This window comes from Saccopteryx leptura, chromosome 2, assembly GCF_036850995.1.
Source record: "Saccopteryx leptura isolate mSacLep1 chromosome 2, mSacLep1_pri_phased_curated, whole genome shotgun sequence".
Lineage (NCBI taxonomy): Eukaryota > Metazoa > Chordata > Mammalia > Chiroptera > Emballonuridae > Saccopteryx > Saccopteryx leptura.
In genome coordinates, this window is record NC_089504.1 from 337,807,262 (window position 1) to 337,818,518 (window position 11,257).

Sequence of the window (11,257 nt, forward strand, 5' to 3'; positions counted from 1 at the left end):
CATTATGGTAAATACTCCTCATGGGATAGTTTTCAGCAATTAAAAATAATGTCTAGTCAGTTCACAGAGAACAAAATATAAGTGGCTTTAAAAGGTTATTCAGCCTTTTCTTTACTTATTTATTTATTTATTTATTTATTCATTTTAGAGAAGAGAGACAGAGAGAGAAAGAGAGAGAGAAGCAGGAAGCATCAACTCCCATATGTGCCTTGACCAGGCAAGCCCAAGGTTTCGAACCGGCAACCTCAGCGTTCCAGGTCGACGTTTGATCCACTGTGCCACCACAGGTCAGGCCCAGCTTTTCTTATAAGAGAAAGGTATATTAAAACAAAATTGGAATACTATTTTTACCTTTCAGTTTATCAAGGATCAAAGAAATTGTTAACACTCAGTGTTGTCAATGGTATGAGGAAACAGATGCTTTTATACGTTATCAAGTTTAAATTGGTACAACTTCTGTGGAAGGCATTCTGATGGTATCTATAAAAATTTAAAGTGTTCATTTTTAAATGCATCTGCTGACGTAGCAAAATTTCACTGCTAGGAATTTATCCTACAGTTATTACTGACCCGTGTGCAAGAAAGGCAAGCCTGTTGCTTGATACAATGTTGATAAGAAAAAAAGAAAGGAATAGTCTTCCATAAGAGACTGGAAGTTACATTATGGTCCATGCATGCAATATATGCTATTAGCTGTTAAAAAAAAAGACCATGATGCCCTGGCCGGTTGGCTCAGTGGTAGAGCGTCGGCCTGGCGTGCAGGGGACCCGGGTTCGATTCCCGGCCAGGGCACATAGGAGAAGCGCCCATTTGCTTCTCCACCCCCACCCCCTCCTTTCTCTCTGTCTCTCTCTTCCCCTCCCGCAGCCAAGGCTCCATTGGAGCAAAGATGGCCCGGGCGCTGGGGATGGCTCCTTGGCCTCTGCCCCAGGCGCTAGAGTGGCTCTGGTCGCGGCAGAGCCACGCCCCGGAGTGGCAGAGCATCGCCCCCTGGTGGGCAGAGCGTCGCCCCTGGTGGGCATGCCGGGTGGATCCCGGTCGGGCACATGCGGGAGTCTGTCTGACTGTCTCTCCCCGTTTCCAGCTTCAGAAAAATACAAAAAAAAAAAAAAAAAGACCATGACAAAACCATATGTGCCTTTGTGGGATGATTTCCAAGATATAGTAAGTGAAAAAGAAAAGAAAGTAAGGTGCAAAACAATATGCCTGGTATTCTATTATTGCTGTAGAAAAGCTTATTTATGTTAAATATACACAGAACTTCTCTAAATACACAAGAAAATATTTGACCCTGGCTGGCTCGCTCTGTGGTAGAGCATCAGCCCAGTATGTGGATATCCCAGGTTTGATTCCCTGTCAGAACACACAGGAAAAGCGACCATCTGCTTCTCTACCCCTCCCCCTCTCTTCCCCTCCCACAGCCATGGCTGAATTGGTTCAAGCGCACCAGACGACAGGATGTCATGGTCAGAGAATGGCTCCTGGAGCCTCTGCCTCAGGCACTAAAAATAGCTCCACTGCGAGTATGGCCCCAGACTAGCAAAGCATAAATCCCAGACGGGGGTTGCCAAGGCATCTATCTCTCTATCTCCCCTCCTCTCACTTGGAAAAGAAGAAAAAAAAGGTTTTTTTAATAATAAAAAGGGTCCCTCTGGAAAGGAGGACTGAGGTCAAAGGTTGCAACACCATGCTCCATTGGATGCAGCATTTGAATATTTTAAAATTATGACTACGTATCTTTTCAAAAAAGAAGCCAATAGCCTGACCTGTGGTGGCGCAGTAGATAAAGCGTCAACCTGGAAACACTGAGGTTGCCGGTTCAAAACCCTGGCTTGCCTGGTCAAGGCACATATGGGAGTTGATGCTACCTGCTCCTCCCCCTTCTCTCTCTTTCTCTCTCCCTCTCTCTCTCTCTCTCTCTCTCTCTCTCTCTTCCCCCTCCTCTCTAAAAATGAATAAAAAAAAAAAGTTTAAAAAAAAAAAAAAAAAAAAGAAGCCAATAAAAATAAAATACGGGCCCTGGCCGGTTGGCTCAGCGGTAGAATGTCAGCCCGGCGTGTGGAAGTCCCAGGTTCAATTCCCGGTTAGGGCACACAGGAGAAGCCCCCATCTGCTTCTCCACCCTTCCCCTCTCCTGCCTCTCTGTCCCTCTCTTCCCTCTGCCTCAACAGAGCAACACCCCAGCTGGGCAGAGTATTGCCCCCTGGTGGGCATGCCGGGTGGATCCTGGTCAGGCATATGCGGAAGTCTGACTGCCTCCCCACTTCTAACTTCGAAAAATACAAAAAAAAAACAAAAAAAAAAAACACGGACTATAAAAAGGATGTCTATATACATTTACAGTTATACAGATAAATACCTATATTATACTCTCAAGTAAAAACTATAACTTAAAAATTGTTCATACAGCCTAGCCAGGCAGTGGCGCAGTGGATAGAGCGTCGGACTGGGATTCAGAGGAACAAGGTTCGAAACCCCGGGGTCGCCCGCTTAAGCGTGGGCTCATCCAGCTTGATCATGGGCTCACCAGCTTGAGCGCAAGGTCACTGGCTTGAGTGTGGGATCACAGACATGGACCCATGTCACTGGCTTGAACCCAAGGTCGCTGGTTAAGCAAGGAGTCGCCAGCTTGGCTGGAGCCCCCTGGTCAAGGCACATATGAGAAAGCAGTCAATGAACAACTAAAGTGCTGCAAGGAAGAATTGATGCTTCTCATCTCTCTTCCCTCCTGTCTGTCTGTCCCTCTCTCTGTCTGTCACACACAAGAAAATTGCTCATACAGCATATTCACAATTATATAAAAGGAGAAAAACATTTAGAGCAAAAAATGAAAAAAAATCTACTAAAATATTAACCTTGGAACAAAGAGGGATTTCTCTTTCAATTTTTCCTTTCGTTTCCAAAATGCTTTTAATAATCACATTTTACTCTTATGATAGCAGTGGTGCAGTCAATAAAGCATTGGCCTGGGATGCTGAGGACTCAGGTTCGAAATCCCAAGGTCACTGGCTTAAGTGCAGGATCACTCTGGCTTGAGTGTGGGATCATAAACATGACCCCATGGTCGGTGGCTTAAAGCCCAAGGTCTCTGGCTTGAGCAAGAGGTCACTGGCTCTGCTGTAGCCCCCTGGTCAAGGCACATATGAGAAAGCAATCAATGAACAACTAAGGTACCACAACAAAGAATTGATGCTTCTTGTCTCTCTCCCTTCCTGTCTGTCCTTCCCTCTCTCTCTCTCTCTCTCACACATACACACACACACACACACACACACACACATACATACTTTCTCTCCCTTGCAAAAAAAATTTTTAATTAAATTTTATGTTAAAATAAAATTTAAACATTATGTTAACATTAAAATATGTGTAGAATGTAAAATCAGGGGCGACAAGTTAATATACCACTTGAGTTCTTCTCAGCTCCATGATTCTGCATTAATGAAGTTTGTTATGGTTTCTTAACTCCTTTTTTACTGTTTCCAGCTTGGCAACCACTGCTGATCAAGACAAGACACACTTCATAAATCAGCCAAAGGAAAACTGCATTTATAATACCCAATACCAATGAACATGCAGTTGGATGAGCTATATCAGACATTATTGCTTTGCAAATTGATACCACCTTTTCGGAAAGCCATTTGGCTATATGAATCTGAAGCTATAAAAAGTGTTTATGCCCTATGACCCAGTTATTTGCCTTCTGGAATCCTAAGGGGAAAACCTGAAATGCTAGAGAAGTTTCTGCATAAAGGTCTTAATTAAGACTGGTATACAGCCATAAAAAATTACGATTATGAATAGCATGTAGCAACATGGGAAAATGTTTATGATACAGTGTTAAGTAAAGGAAAAAGAATACAGGGGTGTGTGCATCCCACAATTACAACCACTTAATAAAATGTGAAAAAACCCTGGAAGAAATGTTCTCAGTGCTTGTGTTCAGGTGGTGGAGTGTTAGGGGAGTTTGGGGTTTCTTTTCCTCCTTTTCTCAAATATTTTTGATGTATTCTTTTAAAAAATAATATGTTGATAAGTACAGTACTTGAAAATTTGAAGTCCAGGCTGTTCTACAAGAAATGATTCCTGTCTATGTCACTCTGTCTTTACTTCCCCTTAGTGAAAATAAATCCCCTTCATCTTACATAATAACAACAGTCACTGATATTTATTGAGCAACCACTTTCTGCCAAGTTTGTACTTATTTCAATGAATCCAATGAAGTAGAAATTCCTATTCCTATTTTGCAGATGGGAAAAACTGAGGCTCAGACAGGCTAAATGACACAATGAAGAGGTGACAACATCAGGATTCAAACCCAGGTCCTTCTAGCTTCAAACCCAGTTCTTCCCACCAGATCACAATACCTCCCCATAACAAGAAAAATCCAGACGCCCTGAGCCTGGGATGCCAGGCAACGTTTCTGGCACTGCTACTGTCCAAAAAGAAGCGTCTGGCAAGAAGGTGAATGTAATTGTTCTTTTCAGCTCCCAGAACTGACCCGGCTGGGTGGGGTCAGCTCCGTGCACACTCACACACCTGAGGCCCTGGGCTAGATGAGCTGGCTGCCTCTGTGCACGGAGACGTCCATGTGGCCTGGCTTACGGCCAGCACAGATGTCACGTCCTCCTGCCAGCGCTGTCAGTGCTGGTGTTAACCGGCCAAAAGGCCTCTAAAAAAGCCATTAAAGCTCTAAGAATTGCTGGCTCTGGGTGTGTGGGGAGACGACACTGCTCCTCTATGGTAGAAAATTCCAATGCCGCCTGGCTTGGCAAGAGAAAGTGATGTCTAACCACACTGACCCCCAGAGCCACAGGGCCCTGTGCTGAGAGCTCCCTCCCAGAGGCTAAGCCAACAACCCAAGCACAGGTTCAAACTCCGGGAAAGCAGGAAGTCCAGGTCGGCCAGGAGGTGACCAAGCCAGAGACACTCAGGCCAGAGGCCATGAAACCTGAGTACAGCCAGGAGGCCTCTAAGATACGGCCACAGCTGAGTGGAAGACAACCAGCACCAGAGAGAGCTTAGAATATGAAGTGTGAGGGACCCTCATCCACTGGTGATATGAGTGTCAATGGACCCAAGACTAGGAAACACATATTCTAACCCAGCAATTCTACTCATCATAATTTTACCTGGAGAACCCCTCCCACTATGTGGGCCCCAAAATGTTCCTAGTAGCACACTGTTCATAAAAACAAAAACTTCAGATAGTCCAAACATCCACGGACTTTAGAATGGATTAGAAAATATATGGTCTAAGAAATGATGACATCGGATCATTTACAGCAAAATGGTGGGATCTTGATAACATTATACGGAGTGAAATAAGTAAATCAGAAAAAAACAGGAACTGCATTATTCCATACGTAGGTGGGACATAAAAGTGAGACTAAGAGACATTGATAAGAGTGTGGTGGTTACGGGGGGAGGGGGAGAGGGAGAGGGAAAGGGGGAGGGGGAGGGGCACAAAGAAAACTAGATAGAAGGTGACAGAGGACAATCTGACTTTGGGTGATGGGTATGCAACATAATTGAACGACAAGATAACCTGGACATGTTATCTTTGAATATATGTATCCTGATTTATTGATGTCACCCCATTAAAAAAATAAAATAATTAAAAGAAAATATATATATATATATGGTCATACAATGGAATACTATCTAGCCATGAAAATAAACCAGTTATCACTTTATGAATGAATCCCATAAACACAATGTTGAATAAATAAAGCAAATCATAACATAATCTATATGGTGCAATTTTATTTAATAGATGTCCAAAAAGTCTCCAGACTAAACAATGTATTGATTAGGAACATATGCCTATGTGGTAAAACTGTACAAGCAAGAGAATGAAAATCACAAAATTCAGGATGATGGTGATTTGAAGGCACGAGGGGACAGGGTGGAGCTTGAAGGGAGTCTGGGGGGAGGTGGTTAGAAAGTATTGGAAGCATTGTCTGTGTTAAATTAGGTGCTGGGCCCAAGGGTTTTATTTTTATTATTACTCTCTAAACTGACCCTGTGCTTTATATACACTCGTGTGCATATATAAAGCACATGAAATTTAATTTGAAATATAATTTTAAAATTTAATTTCAAATATAAAATATTTCAAATTAAAAAAATATCTTGCCCTGGCCGGTTGGCTCAGCGGTAGAGCGTCGGCCTAGCGTGCGGAGGACCCGGGTTCGATTCCCGGCCAGGGCACACAGGAGAAGCGCCCATTTGCTTCTCCACCCCTCCGCCGCGCTTTCCTCTCTGTCTCTCTCTTCCCCTCCCGCAGCCAAGGCTCCATTGGAGCAAAGATGGCCCGGGCGCTGGGGATGGCTCTGTGGCCTCTGCCTCAGGCGCTAGAGTGGCTCTGGTCGCAACATAGCGACTCCCAGGATGGGCAGAGCATCGCCCCCTGGTGGGCAGAGCGTCGCCCCTGGTGGGCGTGCCGGGTGGATCCCAGTCGGGCGCATGCGGGAGTCTGTCTGACTGTCTCTCCCTGTTTCCAGCTTCAGAAAAATGAAAATAAATAAATAAATAAATAAAGCGTGGCCTGTGGCGGCTCAGTGTATAAAGTGTCAAGGTGGAACGCTGAGGTCGCCCATTCAAAATCCTGGGCATGCCCGGTCAAGATACATATGACAAGCAATCAATGAACAACTCTAGTGAGGCAACTATGGGTGGATACTTCTTGCTCCCACCATTCTCTCCCCTCTCTGTGAAATCAAGAAATAAAAATCTTAAAAACAAACAAACAAAAATAAAAATCAAAGCAATTCAAAAATTTTTTTTTTTTTTTTTTTTTTTTTTTTTCTGAAGCTGGAAACAGGGAGAGACAGTCAGACAGACTCCCGCATGCGCCCGACCGGGATCCACCCGGCACGCCCACCAGGGGCGACGCTCTGCCCACCAGGGGGCGATGCTCTGCCCATCCTGGGCATCGCCATGTTGCGACCAGAACCACTCTAGCGCCTGAGGCAGAGGCCACAGAGCCATCCCCAGTGCCCGGGCCATCTTTGCTCCAATGGAGCCTTGGCTGCGGGAGGGGAAGAGAGAGACAGAGAGGAAAGCGCGGCGGAGGGGTGGAGAAGCAAATGGGCGCTTCTCCTGTGTGCCCTGGCCGGGAATCGAACCCGGGTCCTCCGCACGCTAGGCCGACGCTCTACCGCTGAGCCAACCGGCCAGGGCCTCAAAATATTTTAAAAAAAAAACAACTTAAGAAAAATCTGAGTGGGGAGCTGTTTGTTCAGTATAGCCAGCACCCAGCTATAACCATGCCCAGCTCTGACCAAGCTTGGCCCAGCTCTGACCAAGCCCCACTGATTGCAAATGCCCAAATGCCCAAAGAAGAAGGTAGGGGCACAGGCTCTGCTGGCCCAGAGAAAGGGACGTGGAAGACAAGGTGAGGGTCTGAAGTCAGAAGGATGAGTTCAGAACCCACCTCTGCTTTTGACTGACTGCGTGACCCTGGACAAGTAGTTAAAATTCTCTGCATCTTTCATCACTGAATCCTCAGAACCCGGCATCTTGTTTGGCACAGGGTGAGAAATACACCTCAAAGACCAAACCTTATCATAAGAAAAACATCAGATAATCCTAATATTGGACCAGCCTACGAAGTTCCTGACCAGTTACTTCTCAAAACTGCCACGGACAACAAAAAAATAGAAAGAAACAGTCACAAAAGGACTAACTAATACTAATACTGTTCAATTCCACTTACGTGAGATACCTAGAAGAGTCAAATTCATAGAGAAAGAATAGGGGCTATGGAGAGCTGGGAGGAGGGGGTGGGGAATTGTCCCTTAATAGGGACAGTTTCGGAGTGGGATGATAAAAAGTTGTGAAGATGAGTGCATATGCACATAATGCCACTGAATTGCACACACTTTAAAAAGTGGTAAATTTTATATATATTTTACCATAATTAAAAAAAATATCTCAAGGCCCTGGCCAGTTGGCTCAGTGGTAGAGTATCGGCCTGGCGTGCCGAAGTCCTGGGTTCGATTCCCAGCCAGGGCACACAGGAGAAGCGTCCATCTGCTTCTCCATCCCTCCCCCTCTCCTTCCTCTCTGTCTCTCTCTTCCCCTCCCGCAGCCAAGGCTCCATTGGAGCAAAGATGGGCCCCGGCGCTGAGGATGGCTCTATGGCCTCTGCCTCAGGCACTAGAATGGCTCTGGTTGCAACATAGAATGGCTCTGGTTGCAACAGAGCAACGCCCCAGATGGGCAGAGCATCGCCCCCTGGTGGGCGTGCCAGGTGGATCCCGGTTGGGCACATGCGGGAGTCTGTCTGACTGCCTCCCTGTTTCCAACTTCAGAAAAAAAAAAAAATACCTCGAGAAAAGTCTTAAAAACTGTCACAGTAGTCAAGACAAGCCTGAAAGGACGTGACAGTTAAATGCAATGTGATTCCCAGGATGGGACTCTGGAACAGAAAACGATATACGCCTAAGGAAATCTAAATAAACTATAGACTTTAATCATAATTTATCATAATGTTTCACTAATTATAACAAACATGTCGTACTTGTGTAAGATGTCAATAACGGGGAAAACGAAGTGCAGGGTATATGAAACTCTCTGTATGATCTTACGTTTTCTGAAAATCTAAAAATAAAGCTTATGAATTAAAGTTATATATAGGCCCTGGCCAGTTGGCTCAGTGGCAGAGCATTGGCCTGGTGTGTGGAAGTCTCGGGTTCGATTCCCAGTCAGGGCACAGAGAAGAGGCATCCATCTGCTTCTCCACCCTTTCCTCTCTCCTTTCTCTCTCTCTCTCTCTTTCCCTCCTGCAGCCAAAGTCCCATTGGAGCAGATGGCTCCATGGCCTCCTCGTCAGGCGCTAGAATGGCTCCGGTTGCAACGGAGCAATGCCCCAGATGGGCAGAGCACCAACCCCTGGTGGGCATGCCAGGTGAATCCCAGTCAGGCGTTTGCGGGAGTCTGTCTCTCTGCCTCCCCACTTCTAACTTCAGGAAAATATTTAATTAATTAATTAATTAACTAAGTTATATATATTTATGTAAATACATGTAATTATATGTAAATTAAAATGTAAAGTCCTATGTGTATACACATATGAATAAAATGAAGGATAAGAGGGATTAACAGACTGAAGGAAGGGGGAGGGAGGGAGCAGGACGGTGACCAGGGCCCAGCCTCCGTCTTCAGGATCTACTTTTGACAGGGCCCGAGTTATCAGCACAATGGCGGACCCTCGCCCACAGACTGACCACACCACACTGTTGTCCTGCCTACCCACTCAGTAACAGGAGCCCTTACCCTGTGGGCAACATCAGTCTCTTCCCTGCTCGCCTGCCGCACATTCCCCAGACCTTTGAGGATTTGATTTCACATTTCTTAATACCAATGTTCTACCTTTGTCATCTCTTCTCCTGAACCAGACCCAGGGCTGGGAAGACACAGAGAATACAGAAAGGCCATCTGAAGCGGGAGTTTTAGCCCCTCACAGTCATGAGCTCCCTTCAAAGCAGGAATAGCCTGTCAGTGCTACGGAATCACAGAACCTCTGAGGCCACCCAGCCTAAGCCCTTATTTTACCAAGGAAGAAGCTGAGACCCAGAGGGTCCTTGTGACTTGTCTAAAATCCCAGCTCATTGAAAGCAGGGCTGGGATTGGGACCAAGGATTCCTGACCCCATCTTTTCTCCTGTAATGCGCTGCCTTCCTGAAGCTGGTATTTAATGAACTTCTGTTTCTGGCAATAAAAACTAGACACTCTGAACTACTTCCTGCTGAAATATTTAAAATGCCAGATAAAATGTTTTCAATCTTGAAAGAAAACCAAGTGAGCTAGCAAAAAGGCCAAAAAGGGGGGGTGGGGAGCAGGAACCTGGAGAGGCTGTGGAAGCCGCCTTTCTCCTTAGGAAAATACACAAAAGCCAAGCAATCAAGAACTTCAAGGGCTGATAAGGTACATGAAGAAGGAGAGCCCTGGCCGGTTGGCTCAATGGTAGAGTGTCAGCCTGGCGTGCAGAAGTCCCGGGTTCGATTCCCGGCCAGGGCACACAGGCAAAGTGCCCATCTGCTTCTCCACCCCTCCCCCTCTCCTTCCTCTCTGTCTCTCTCTTCCCCTCCCGCAGCCAAGGCTCCATTGGAGCAAAGATAGCCCGGACTCTGGGGATGGCTCCTTGGCCTCTGCCCCAGGTGGCAGAGCGACGCCCGGAGGGGCAGAGCATCGCCCCCTGGTGGGCAGAGCTTCGCCCCTGGTGGGCGTGCTGGGTGGATCCCGATCGGGCGCATGCGGGAGTCTGTCTGACTGTCTCTCCCCGTTTCCAGCTTCGGAAAAATACAAAAAAAAAAGGAAGAAAAAAAAAAAAAAGAAGAAGGAGACAAACCCGAGCCCATCTGAGGTAAAGAATCTGATGGAGAACTCCCTGCAAAACTGGGCTGCATCTCCAGGACAAAAGGGGGCTAGAAACAAACTCAGGCTCCCCACAGAGGAGCAAGGGAAATTTCTCATGTTAAACACTGAAAGTGGGTGAAACATTTTTACCCTGAGAATTCTGATCACAAACCAACTCTGGCCCTGTCCAGTTGCCTTAGCAATAGAGCATCAACCCAAAGTGCGTAAGTTCTAGGTTTGACTCCCGGTCAGGGCACACCCGAGAGTCAACCATCTTCTTCTCCTCTCCTCCCTCTTCTCTCTCTATCTCTCTCTCTCTTCTTCTCCCACAGCTGTGGCTCGATTGATTCAAGCATGTCGGCCCTGGGCACTGAGGATGGCTCCATGGAACTTTTACCTCAGGTGCTAAAAAATAGCTCAGCTGCCCGAGCATGGACCCAGATAAGCAGAACATTGGCCCCAGAAGGGTTGCTGGGTGGATGCTGGCTGGGGCACATGTGGGAGTCTCTGTATCTTCCCTACTCTCTTAAAAAAAAAAAAAAAAGCCAGCTTTATACTTAAATTCATCAGTAGTGGTAAAAAATCTTCAAGCCAACTGAGCAAGGTTTTCAAGGGGCAAGAGATTAGCCATAAGAATAGCTGGGACAGGCAGAGGCAGCAGCCAACTCAAAGGTCCTATGGCAGGGTCATGCCAGGCTTGTTCTAGGAACACAAGAAGACCGAGGGGCTGGAGTGGAAAGAATCAAGGAGAAGGAGAAGTACACAATAAAGTCACAGAAGCAACAGGAGACCCCAGTTGGGTAAGGCCTAGTGTGCTGTTTTAAAACCTTGGGAGTCTTCCTCTGAAATGCCGACCTTTAGAAGAATGATGGTAGCTCAACAATATGAATTT

General features: G+C 46.2%; 1 non-coding gene across 1 annotated transcript; it reads left to right on the forward strand.

Annotated features, from left to right (window-relative positions):
- The first annotated feature begins 7,943 nt into the window (after window positions 1-7,943).
- TRNAA-GGC (transfer RNA alanine (anticodon GGC)) lies at window positions 7,944-8,019 on the forward strand. Its single transcript has one exon. It is a non-coding gene; the product is annotated as a tRNA-Ala (tRNA).
- Window positions 8,020-11,257: the final 3,238 nt, after the last annotated feature.